The sequence below is a fragment of the Ambystoma mexicanum genome, chromosome 8 (genome assembly GCF_040938575.1).
Source record: "Ambystoma mexicanum isolate Mex_15411 chromosome 8, UKY_AmexF1_1, whole genome shotgun sequence".
NCBI classification, from domain to species: Eukaryota; Metazoa; Chordata; class Amphibia; order Caudata; family Ambystomatidae; genus Ambystoma; species Ambystoma mexicanum.
Genome location: NC_090929.1, coordinates 1,598,772,820 through 1,598,785,907, shown reverse-complemented (window position 1 = coordinate 1,598,785,907; position 13,088 = coordinate 1,598,772,820). Strand labels below are relative to the sequence as shown.

The 13,088-nt window shown below is 46.0% G+C and overlaps 1 protein-coding gene across 5 annotated transcripts in view; it reads right to left on the bottom strand.

The window, feature by feature from the left end:
• Positions 1-13,088, bottom strand: part of VTI1A (vesicle transport through interaction with t-SNAREs 1A) — a 1,940,034-nt gene that overhangs the window by 1,209,430 nt on the left and 717,516 nt on the right. The gene's annotated exons all lie outside the window — the stretch shown is intronic.

The following is a 13,088-nucleotide window of genomic DNA, read 5'->3' as shown; positions in this document are numbered from 1 at the left end:
AATAATGTATCTTTCACATCAGGTACTATCCCATGTAACCTCAAAGAATCTTGGGTTCTCACCACTTTAAAGAAATAAAATAAACACCTTCGACCCTGCCATACCAATCAATTACCAGCCTATCACCACAGTACCATTCCTCCTTAAAATACTAGATATGGTTGATTATCTACTAATCCAAAAATACCTGTAACTCCACCACCTACTACGATCTCGCCAATCAGGTTTCGGCCCACAACATGGTACGGAAACCGCACTAATCTACCTTAAAAAGAAAATTGATGAGTTTAGGGATAAGGGGGAAATCAGCCCTCCTTCTCCTTGACCTCTCAGCTGCAATTGACCTTGTGGATCACAAGGTCCTATGCAGTCATCTAGATGAGGCTGTGCACTTCTCCAAGGAGGCCATCGTCTGGATTGAATCATTCTTAGGCAACAGGACTACGAGGGTCTTCTCTCCCTCAGAAGCCGCAGACCCCATCCCCATCACCTGCGGAGTACCCCAGGGGTCATGTGTCTCACCAACTTTATATAACATTCACTAAGCCCCTTTTTCGACGATCTGGACCATCTTGGTTTCACCTACACTAACTATGCAGATGACACTCAGATTCTCCTTCCACCTTCTGGAGATTACAAGAATTTGCCCTTGGTGAATAGAGTTTATCTCATCCAGGCATGGATGGCAACTCACGGTCTATGCCTGAATGACAACAAAACTGAGCTCATCATCCTGGGGCCCCTCACTAACATCAAAAAACTAAGCGACAAATACACATCATTCATAATCGATGGTAATCTAATCAAAGTAGCCAATGAGGTAAAAACAATCAGGTTTTCACCTCGATTACACTCTCACGTTCACCAAGCAAGTCAACTCAATGCCTTCCTCCACGGCATACACATGTAAACTTAGAGCTGGCAAACCATTTCTCTCCAACAACAGTTGCATCACCCTGGCGAGAGCCCTCATCCTGTCCAAACTGGACTACTGCATTGCCCTTTACATTGGCTCAAACAAATACATCATTAGCAGAATCCAAACCCTCCAAAATAATGCCCTTAGAGCGGCCGTTGGCATAGCAAGGAGAGAGCATATCTCTGAGATTAGGCAACTAAACAATTGGTTATCTACCAATGACAAAATATGGCTAAAAACAGCTTTGCTTAATCACAAAGCTCTGAACAATGCAGCGCCCATCTATCTTACTAAGAGATTCCATAGAAGAACTTCAACCAGGCCCATTTGCTCAGCTAATACTAACTGCCTCCCCATTCCTAGATTTAAAATTAGCTAAGGTTGTGGGGGTGGAGGGGGGGAGGGGGGGGGAGTAGCTTCCCCGTCAAAGCAGCTCAACTCTGGAACTCCCTACCACCTTCCCTCCGAGTGGATCAACCATACTTGACTTTTTGGCTCAAATGTATCAACTGGCTCAAGACAACCTACCACTAGGTTATTTACCCTCTTCTACACCTCAAACAGCCTTTAAGCTTCTGATACCAAGACTTCTGTATAGTGTCTTGCGTGTACCCTAGTCTATGTATATGTAATATTTTATCAGGCACCTGATCCTATGCTTATTAGTAGTTCAGGTAACCTCCACATCTTTACCTATCCTACGCCTGGTCTCTTCCATCTCCCTATGCAACCCACCTTGTACCCCTATTTTTTGTATCCCAGAACTTGCAACTACTACCCCATTGCTCCATTCTATTTGTGATCTTTCCAACCACCATGTATTATTTACTGTTGTAACTTAAGCTTTGAACCTTTTTTGAAATTGTCTGCATCCTGATACCCTCGGGCCTGGTGCGCAATACAAATAAATAAACAAAGTTGGTGACGCAACTGGCTCCTTCGATGTTTTTGGCGCTGAGGGCCTCGAGGGCTTTGCAGGCTTCGAGGGTGTCAACGACCTCGAGCAACAGCCGTGTCTCGAGTGATCCTTCTCCAATCGAGGTCTGTAAGGTTCTCGATGTGGATCACGCCACCCACTCGGGCTCGACGGCGAATGAGTTTCCAGTCAAGACTGCCCCCTTGCCGGCTTCTATCAAAGGCACGGACAGAGCTTTGCTCTGCTTTTCGAAGATCTTTAGCATCTCTACACGGAATGCTTCCCACTCCGTGGGTGTCGACTTTTTAGAAGGGCATCTCACCCTCTCTGGGGTGCCACCTGACAAGGGCGACAAGGAAGGGGACCGGTGGTGCCGCCTTCTCGAATGCTTCACGAGGACGAAGAGTGGCGGGAGCCACTGCAGGACCTTGAACGCATATATTTCTTATGCCGGGGACAGTCACCTCTCGTCTTGGCAGATGAAGAACGAGCAGGCCGGGACTTATGGGGCTTGGATATTTTGCCTACCTGTAGCTTCCCCTTTCATTCTTGCAAGGCCTTTCCCATCATCTCTTGATACTTCGAACAGGAATCGATGTTGTGGGCTTCGCCCAGCACCACAGCCATAGGCTATGTGGATCCGTGATAGACATCTTGGAGTCGCACTCCTTGCATTTTTTGAAGCCCGGCCAAGGGGTCAAAAGTGAAGAAAACACCATTTTCTTTGAGAGAAAAAGTAGTAACTACGCAGTTAGAACTGAATGATGCACGCCGAGTTTCGAAGCAATCACGTTTGCGGAAAAACAGAACTGAGGCCAACCGGTGCCATGTGTGCTACTTAGAACATCCGATGACGTCACCCTCGACGGAGGCCTTCAAGGGACATCGACTCGACGGCCTTTAGAGACTCCACATAATTTTCTCAATTACTTGAATACTATAGATCCAAGGAGGCAGTTTACTCATGAGATGGGTGTGATGCTGGAAATGCATCAGAGGGACAGGGCCTCCGTATCCTTGTCCTTTACTGCTTTTTATCATGTGTTTTGTTGTGTTTTCCACGCAGGAGTTCATGTGGGACTCCTGGCGGAGCAGCTCTCTTCTTTTGGTTTGGTGAACAGACCCATGGGATACCCTTATGGCACCCATGGGTAGGAGTGCAACCCTGCACCCCTAGTGTATGTTTTTGGGCTCCTGTGTGTGACCCACAGAGCAGGGTACAGGCTGGTGGCAGCTCCATGTTGAAATGACTGGTGCCCTGAGCGTCCTCCATTTTGGCATGCCCAGGCCTTGTCACTGGAATTGGTAGATTCCTGATGGAGACAAAATGGCCCCCATGGCCTCTTGCCTTCCATCGCCTGTTACCTTGATCTTCCCGAAGTCCCGGGAAACCCTGCCTCTGTCCCTTCCCCCTGACTAGCTGTTGGGTGGAAGTTCCATATATGGTTGTGTGGGGAAGTGCTGACCAGACTGGCTGGAGCCTTCCCAAAGACCGTATGTTGTGGGTACGCCTGTGGGTGGGACCTGGGTGAATGGAGTGTGTGACGAATACACATTCTATGTTGTGGGTGTCTAGTATCTGGGGGGTTGACACAATGACCGAGACAGCCCTGCCCGAAACCGCTATGAATGCAGTATGAAGTGTTGAATGGCTCGGTACTTGTCCCAATACACATACCTTGTTGTGAGTGTGTGGAGAGAAGTGAATGGCCTGAATGCACTGTGTGCCGGATTGGTTGCCTGCCTGCATGAATGCCCTTTGTAGTGATTGGATGCTTCAGTGTGACCCCAGCGGAATGAATGGGATATCAACAATATATCTGGGGACCTCTCACTGCTATGAATTGTGTTCAGAAATGTTCAGAGCTGAAGTCCAAACTACAAAGAGTAACTTGAGTGAAACTGACGCTTGACCTTGAAGCCCTGCTGGAAGAGAAGAATTGCTGTTGCTCTCCTTCACCATCTGAAAGCTGCTGTGCTTCAAGAACGGACCCAGAGAGGACTTGGTAAGGCGCCCTCTTCCCGAGCTACGAGGGACCATCGTGCACAGCTGGTCTTTGCCTAAGCTCCCTGGTAGACAGACCTTCGACAGGCTGCCGACCCGATACAGGGATTGCTGCTGAACTCTAAGGAGAAGCGCCCAGACTGTTGTCCACCACGGTCGCCGACTGCCGTCGCCAACTGGAGCCGCTGTGCTCCCGTTGCCTAAGAACTTCATTGATCCAAGGACGCTCTCGTCCGCATCATCGCCGCTGTATCCTGCAGGGGAAGGCCTGACAGTCGACATACCAAGGAGCATCCACCGGTGGGTTTCCCGCCACCCAAAGACCACAGAGACGCCGACGACTCGACGCCCTTGCTGGGCCACAGTGGTTCAAACTCTTTGCGGTCCAGAACTAAATCGAGACTGAGGTGCCCTGCACGCCTCTTCCTTGCAGGGCGTTTACGCTTCCACGTCAATGAGCACCGCTAGGAACGACACGGCCACTTCACCGTCATAGCTTGACCTGTTCTTCGTCGGACGTTCGATGACCCGTGACTCCTGCCTGAAAGGGAGGACACTCAAGAAGGGCTGTCGATTCCCCGAAGCAGAACACTACAACGCCAAGGTACTTTCGGGTTGCAGAACTCTTGGAAAGTCAAGTGGGAACAATATATGGACTGGTCTTGTATCTTTCTTCTACAGGTTGCCCAGGTGGGGGGGGGGGATCTCCACACATAACTGTCTAGGTAGTGGGGCCAGTATTCTGCCAATTGTTCAATCACCTTGCTGTCCTTCCTCTCTCTACTGTTGGTTTCCTCCTTATTCTGATCTGTGTGTCGTTCTGACCGTATGCACTTTAATGAGATCTAATAATGTTAGTGGTACCACTTTAGAAACTGTATGTATTTACCATTGCTGATTTTCGGAGTACAAAGTGAGTTATCGTGATATTGTATATACCTTTGAACATTAATTATATAAAGTCTGTATTGTAACCGACAGTGTGTGGACATTCCTTTGTGGGTGCTTGGGGACTACACTGTACTTAAGAACGAGCTCGCATCACCTCCTGAGAAGCTAGGCCTTGATTGCTCGACCATAGTTACCGAGTAGAGAATCTTGACAGGGGTCCTCTGTCCCTCCCCTCTACCATATAGAGAGCGGAAGTGCAGACACCCCCCACCGGCGTCTTTACAATGGGCAATCCAGGAATTCATTTGATGTTCAAGCAGAACTACAGGTACCAACTTTCAGAAGTACAGTGTATCATAAACCCACTGATCGCAATAACCTTTTACATCATTTGACTTTCCATCCTCCAAGCACATTAAAATTCTTCCCTACAGCCAGCTATTGCGTGTCAAAATAATAGTCAACGTAGATGAAAGCAGAGAAGAATTTACCAAGGTGCTTAATAGATTTGCAGATCACGGTTATACGGAGAAAGAGGTAAAATTAGCTGGAATGAAAGCAGATTCCAGAACTCGTACCTCACACCTTGAAGTTGAGAACAAGACACCAGAGTCTCAGAGCACAAAAAATCATATTGAGTCATTGGCCTATACTTTCATGTGATCACAAATTGTACAACCTTTTTAGAGAGACCTAAACAGGGAGGAACATTTTCATGTTTATCATGCAGCAATTGTAATAACATTATCAAAGGGAATGTGGTGATGTGGGAATGTAAAACCGGAGAGAACATTTCACTTAGACATTTTACTACTTGCAACAGCATTAATGTAGTTTATTGCATAAAAATTACCATCTGATCAACTATACGCAAGACAAACCAGCCGTAAAGCGGGGGTTGGATGGAATGAGCATAAATCAAACAGATTACACAACCCTACTCGCTGTCGCAAAGCATTATGACCAGCATAAACACCAATCATCTCAAAATCGATTCCAAATACTTGAGGTTGTGGACGTCAGTAACTTGCGCATGAACATCAGTATACTCCAACTAAGGGAATCATATTGGATAGCTAGGGTTGACCCTGTCTTTCCCAATTGGATGAATGAGGAGTTACGTTTTAGCTATTTTTTGTGAAACAATGAGATCTATTCTTTACAGATTCCGTAGGTTTATTGTAAGGTGATTCAGCATCTTTTTATTTAATCTACGACTGACAGTAAATGAGACCCTCTACTTCTGATAACAGATTGAGTGTGATGTATCTTTATTGCTGATCATTCTTTGAATATTGGTCATTAAGACTTTATGAAGTTAGGCAAACTTTGTAAAGCACCTCCTTATTATGGTACCTGTACATAGGTCACTGTTTTTAATATAATTTTCGCATTACAACATGTTCGTAATATAATGTGAATCACAATACGAGAAGGTTGAGTACTTCATTCTCAATTCCTAGAGTTTGAAAAGAGGTAAAACATTTTTGTTTAATGTAACAATGAAACTGTGTGAATCAATGATTTATTACGGTACCTGTACATATATGACCATGTCAGTAACGTAATGCAAATCAATATAGACAAAGAGAAGGCACTCCTTTTTCGACCATCTACTGTGTAAATATAAGGAAGATTAATAGTTATCCTGTGTATATTTAAGGAAGTTTGTGTATACTTTTTGCATGGTTTTGATTCAATACACATCAGTATGTGCGCCAAACTTATTATATGAGATGCCCAAGAATGTTTTTTGGTAAGCCGGGTAGGAAATCTTTTTGTTATAATGAGGCTGTTCTGAATAGGTTTATTTTTTGTACCAACAAGAATGTATTTCGTTCTGGGCTTCAGCACTTATTCTGTATGTCATGTGGTGTCTGTGGTCCTGCCTGTAGGACCAGGTTTATTTACTTTACATTCCACATTGGTGCTTTTGAATGCCATTTTTTTTTTACGCGATAGCATATTGCTTCACTGCCATTTTGTAATTTATGCATTTCATTTTGATGCAAAGGAATATAATGCCATAACATTATCACACGTGATTACGTCAAAAGCGCAATGACGTCAAACGCTCAACTCACCGCACCATGAGAGAGTACCTTTTCTATCAATAAATAGGCAAGTTCAGTCATGGTGGTTCCTTCTTTTTCAAGAACACCACCATTCTATGCAAGATTGAATCTCGGGTACCATAAGTGGATTTCCTTAAAGGGGTAGTACAGTCAGAAATATTATTGGGCCAATCTATCGCGCATGTATTTAGCCCACGCAGGCAAAGGGCACGGTGTTGTGTTCCGCAGGTGTTAGGCGGTGCAGCGTCATCCAGATTTTACAGCCCGGATCATGGGGTACGTCTTGTAAGATATTTCCATAAACTGAATTCTCAATGTCTAGTACATCATTGCAGCTGTCTTGTTACTCTAACTTGAAACCGGCTGGTAACTAACTTGTTACTGTCTTTCAACTGTGTAACTTCTATTCATCTTGTAACTGTAACTAGCGCCTAGATGCCTCAGGGCTTGGTGAGCTTCTATTAATGCAAAAATAAACAAATAAATAAATACCAATGCTGGAGAACAGGAGTTACAGGAAAGAAACATACTCCAGCTTCGGCACTGCATCTTGCATAGATTCACATGCTGTGAATAGACTTAGTAGAAACGTGTAGCACTGTAGGCTGAAATCGGATAAAGCTTAAATTATTGAGAAAGATGCTGCAGGACTGCTCTCCCAGGCTTAAAATCCGCGGCATGCAGCCACTCCAAGCAGTAGTGCCTAGAAAAAGTTTGTGGCACAGACCATTTAGCTGCTTCGCTAATGTCCACGATGGAGATTCCCTCCCACATCGCCGCTGTGGCCCTCGTGGAATGAGCATGGGGCGGAGCGGCTAATGGTTTTTCTGCTGACAAATGGCAGAAGGATATGACCAATGAAATCCATCTAGAACTGCCCTGCTTGGACAGAGCTTTCCCTTTGTTCGTTGACCCATACACCAGGAACAGTTGTGTTGAGTTTCTAAAGGGCTTAGTCCTGTTGATGTAGCCTAGTTACCAAGTGAGCTACTGGGTTGATCTTGAGTGTGAAAAACCTTTGCAAGTCCACTCGTTTGGCTTCCCCGAATCCCACAACAGTGCTAGTTCTGAAAAACCAGCCTTGAGATTATGGACAAACAGTACATTCTTCGATCATGTGCTCAATTATGAAACATGACCGAGGGCACCATTCTTGATATGTGGATTCCCTCCTCACTGCCACCCACCATTCCCAATCATCTTGCAAATAGGGACAGTGTTTCCTATTGGTCACTGCTCTCATTCTTGCCTGGAGCCAGGTTCATGGACTTGCAGTGGGCGGGGGAAGGATTTTGTCACTTAATCTATACCCACTCTCCCAGTATGCAATATGAATTAGCTGTTGTAATATTCCGGCAAACTGGTAAAAACAGATTTTGAACTTGCAGATAGCTACTTGGGAGTGCTAAATTCAAAGCTTGGGGGGGTCATGTTGCGAGCATCCTTATTTTGTTCACAGACCTCAAGTACTCGCCAGTAAAACAAATTGGGTAATGTTTTCATTATGTGTTATGAAACATTACATGTGTATCTCAGAAAAGTAAGAATTGTGATAGTAAGTGCATTTCGGAATGTGCCCTTTTTCACCTTTGCTCTATTCCGGCATTACTCGTGGGAAAAGCCCACCAAACGCCCTTGGGCACTCCGCAAACCACAACGTCTTGCAAGCAGCATTTGGCACTCAAGCTAAGCCAGTTGTGCACCCATAGAGGAACGCAATAGCTATATCACTTTCCCTAGCTGCGAATCAAACTAATTGGGTGTGTTTCACTAAAGAGTGGCTATCCACAAAATGCACACGACAACACCAAAACAGGAAAGGCAGCATGGATCTCCAGCATGCGTCATTGAAGGCAACCACATCCAAATCCGTCATAGAACATGGATACTCATGCCATGCGAATTTCCCAGTCAATGTTGCCGCTCAAGGTGAGCATCTGCAGCCAGAAAAAGCACTATGAGACTAAAATCTACCGACTTCAGAAAAGACAATATAAATTCCCTGACATAAACAGGAAACATCTCAAATACAAAGGCAGCAACACAAATAGGCCACCGAGAGTGCAATACGAAGTTCTTCAATGGTTTACCCCCAGAAAACAGCATTGGGTGAGCAGAGGGGGGGGGGGCACAGGGAAGTAACACGTTAACATATTTACAAAGAACAGGCAAGTACCATGATTAAAGCCAGCAGGAAGGGGGAGGGGGGCCTGTACCATGCATCTGTTTCCACAAGCAGTCACCCTTGAAAGGAATTTTTGTGTCACTAGAAAGCAGAGCATGAAAAGACGAGAGGGAAAATGTACTGAAAGGGTGGGGGTAAAGGTGAAGAACATGCCAGGCTAGGGGTCGAGAGAAGTCAGGAAATATGCAGACTGGGTGGACCAAACCAGCAATAGTGAGGCACGGTCAAAATGGGACCCATGGAGAGCCTGCGTCTCGCAGGAAGGCAGAAAATGACCAGGCAGCCAAAAGGAGCCCATATGCTGAAAATGTAAGCTCATTATTTGACGCTTATCCCAGAAATCATGCCAACTCCGGAAAGACAACCACCTCTGCCTTAATCTCCATTTTGCAGTGAACATAAGATGCTGATGGTTGAGGTGGTTCCTTCCTGGCTCCAGGAGACCCCCTGTGAAGACATATCACAACTTATGTATACAATAATCCTGGGCAGTCCCCTCTCCATCTCTGAAACCAACCCCTGAAGACCGATAAAAACTACTTAGCTGCACTCTTGCCCCGGTATCCTTAGTTATTGTTAGCACAACGCTCTCCTGGCAGCTTGGGCTAGAGCAATACCCAGTAAGGAGTAGGTCAATCTTCAAACTTTATATTGCAGTGCTACTAGACTGCCTGTCATATCCTTCTGCCCCAACCCCCTTTTATTCACAGTCTGCATGCTTCTCTTCACCTTCATGCGGCAGCAGCACTACTCTATGGCTAAGGGATGGTGTGTCCAGATCCATTGGCCACTGAGTACTCCACCTTTCATTTTTATGGCTCATCATTTCATCATAAATAACCCCCTTGCCCCCGCAGGGTTAAAGCAACATTCCAAAAATGAAGTTCTGGAATGGCTGAAAAACCAGGTGAAGGGCAATGGTTGGGATGGTTTCATTTAATTGTGCCATGTGGCTGCGTAAGCGAAGTTTGAAGCTTGCGCAAGTCAATGAGGTAGACTTCTGGGAGATACGATCAGCGATTTTGGCCCCTGCCCTACTCGCTTGACAAATGCCATACGATGCTCAAACTGGCTTTCCCTGATGGGTAAAAGCCCCTGATGGCTAGTGAGCACAGCACCTGGATAAGTTAGAGTAGGGTTTGAGCTGGCTCTCAGGCTGCCAACCTACACAAAAAAAGGAAGTTAAAAGGGGTGCCTGTGGTATTCATATCTGAAGCAGCCGTTTCTCTGAACCAATAATCCTTGCCTCCTATAACCCTTAGAAATCTAGCTTCTAAGTAATGAGTGGAGTCCCCAGACTGCGCATTCCCATGTCCTTGTGGCATAGAATAAAATGTATCTACATGAGCACGGGAGGGAGGCATCAAGACAACAGCCAACCTATCTTGCATTTGCATTTGTCCTTCACTCACCTCCGGCACCCCTCTATCTTTCAGATCCTCCAGCGCGTTTGCATATCATAGAAAGGGTAGCAGAGTGCAGTATAAATCCTAATGGCATACAGCTGCTTATCACGAGATGAGCATAAAAAATGGCAGGTCTATGCGAGCTGCTGAATGGGAAGCCAAACAACTAAGTAATGGAAGGAAAGCTACCTAGAGAATGTTAGTGGTTAAGAAGCATTAACCAAAGCATTTTAATCTACAACCTTTTTTTTTCTCTACCGTGTCCACAATTGCGCACCCTTGGTACAGATCGGTATGAACTGGTCTAACGCACTGACTCTAGAGCAGTTGGCCCAGTTAGCAGTTCCAAGTTAGGGATTCATTTTGGTCGAGATTCCTCGGCAGCAGGGGCGCCGAGTACGGGGGGCTGCACGCCCCCCGCCCCGCAGCACGAAGTCGGGCTAAACCCCCGCCCCCGGGCAGGAGAGAAGAGACGCAGTATGGATGGCCCTTTGTTCCATCCATACTGTGTCTCTCTCTGGCGGCCCGGGTAAAAGCCGGGGAAAAACGGTTTAGAAAATGTGGGACAGATGCAAAGCAAGAGGCTCTTGCTTTGTATCTGTCCCTCAATTTCTAAAAATCGTTTTGGGTTTGGTTTATTTGTACATCTGTGCACCCCTGTTGGCAAGAGGGGTGCACAGATGTAGAGGAACACCAAACCCAAAATGATTTTTTTTTTAAAATGGAGGCACAGATGCAAAACAAGTCTGTCCCTCAATTACTAAAAATCGTTTTGGGTTTGGTGTATTTGTACATCCGTGCACCCATCTTGGCAAGAGGGGTGAACAGATGTAGAGGTACACCCAACCCAGAAGGATTTTTAGAAATGGCGGTACAGATGCAAAGCGAGGGAGGGGCAGGGAGCAGGGGCAGGGAGAGGGTAAATGAGACTGTTTGCATGTCTCTGAGTGTGCATGTGGTGAGTGTGAATGCTATGGGCGGGGAGAGGAGGCGTATGAGCCAGCACTTTGTAGTAGAGCTGCTATATTTGAAATGGGGCAATGCTGGTGGTACTCAGTTAGCTCGCTATACTCTTGATGGGATAGTACTGCTGTAACAGGGCTTCTAGAATTGTTGAATCTTCTCAGCGATAATACTATGCTTTTGTTGAGGCAATGCTAGTTCATCTTAGTGGGGCTGCTATACTTTTGATGGGACAACATCAGCACTTTGCTACACTCTTATTGACAAGGCCCCACCACTTCTCAACAGATGTATTTCTTTTTATTTTAATTGGTTATTTATAATGCGTGTACTACCCAGAGGTTTCTAAGCGCGGACTGAGGAAGCGAACCTGTGTTGCGCAGACCGAGGGAGCGAACCTGTGTTGCGCGGACCGAGGGAGCGAACCTGTGTTGCGCGGACCGAGGGAGCGAACCTGTGTTGCGCGGACCGAGGGAGCGAACCTGTGTTGCTCTGTGTTGTCTTGCTTCCAAGGCGAGAACGTTGCCCCTGAGCTATCCTTCCGATACTCAAGATCTGAAGTACATTTAATGATACAGAACCAGAACTATTGAGCAAGTCTCATCATCAGAATAACTCAACACTGTCGTGGTTATACAAGAGCTCATATAAAGGGATGGAATTACTCAGAATGTAGCAGCACTATTCAATAACCCAAAGTTCTTAAGCATAGTTAATGTGAAAATACTACACTTCTCACTGCTGGGACAATACTGCCACTTCTCACAGAGGCTTCTACGCCTTTTATGGGGCAGCACTGATCCAGCCTACTGCTCACATGCTCAGAATTGTCATTTCTCAGCAGGACTGCAACACTATACAATTGTGTTCTGTATGTTGAGTGCTTCTTCACCACCAATGTGGATTCATGGCTTTCTCCCAGTGTCTAGTAGATCTGTCTACATTCAATTGGCAACAGGCATGTCCGGAGCTGCCTGCTGTCCATAAGCTGCCGCTCAGGATTTTGGGAGCCGTGATGGGGCAAGGGATAGAAGGCTTGAGCCTGTCGGATAGCAGAATCAGCACAGTCTTAAAACCTGCTCACTCCTTCTGGAGGGGCCATGGGGCAAAATGAGCCTGATCCCACATACAGGGGGTTGTTACCCCTTTATCTCTCCTGAATGAAAGAATGAGCTCTCTCGGACAAGTTACCACCCCTGCACACACATTGAATGAATATGGTATCGATCTATAGATCGAGAAAACTGGAGTGACAATTCAGAGTGTTTTAACAGAATTATAATTGTCTTCCCAAATGGGAGACTGACTCAATTAATATACATGGGGTCACTGAGATGACCAAGAGTGAAACTGTACATTCAGTTGTGAGATTACCAGCAACGGTTGATACTATGCTCCAAGGAGTGAGGTGCCCACTCAATATATCACACTGTTTATAGGTGTGAGACCCATCCTGATTCTTGCCCAAAGAGCCTTGGCCAGAGTTTCACACTGAAGTGAGCACGTGATCCGGGGTCTGCAGCCCACACACACGCAGGGGATTCCCATGCTCCCACTTGCGATATTTGCACCAAATTAGAGAGATTGTGCTCCAAGGTAGGAGGCACTCGCACAGTCTTTGCTCTGACGTTTGACACTCACAGGATGGGACGGCATTTCGTTCTCCCATCCTAGTTGTGTTGCTCTGCCTTTTGAGGGCTACTACAACCTGGATGATTATAGGAGGGG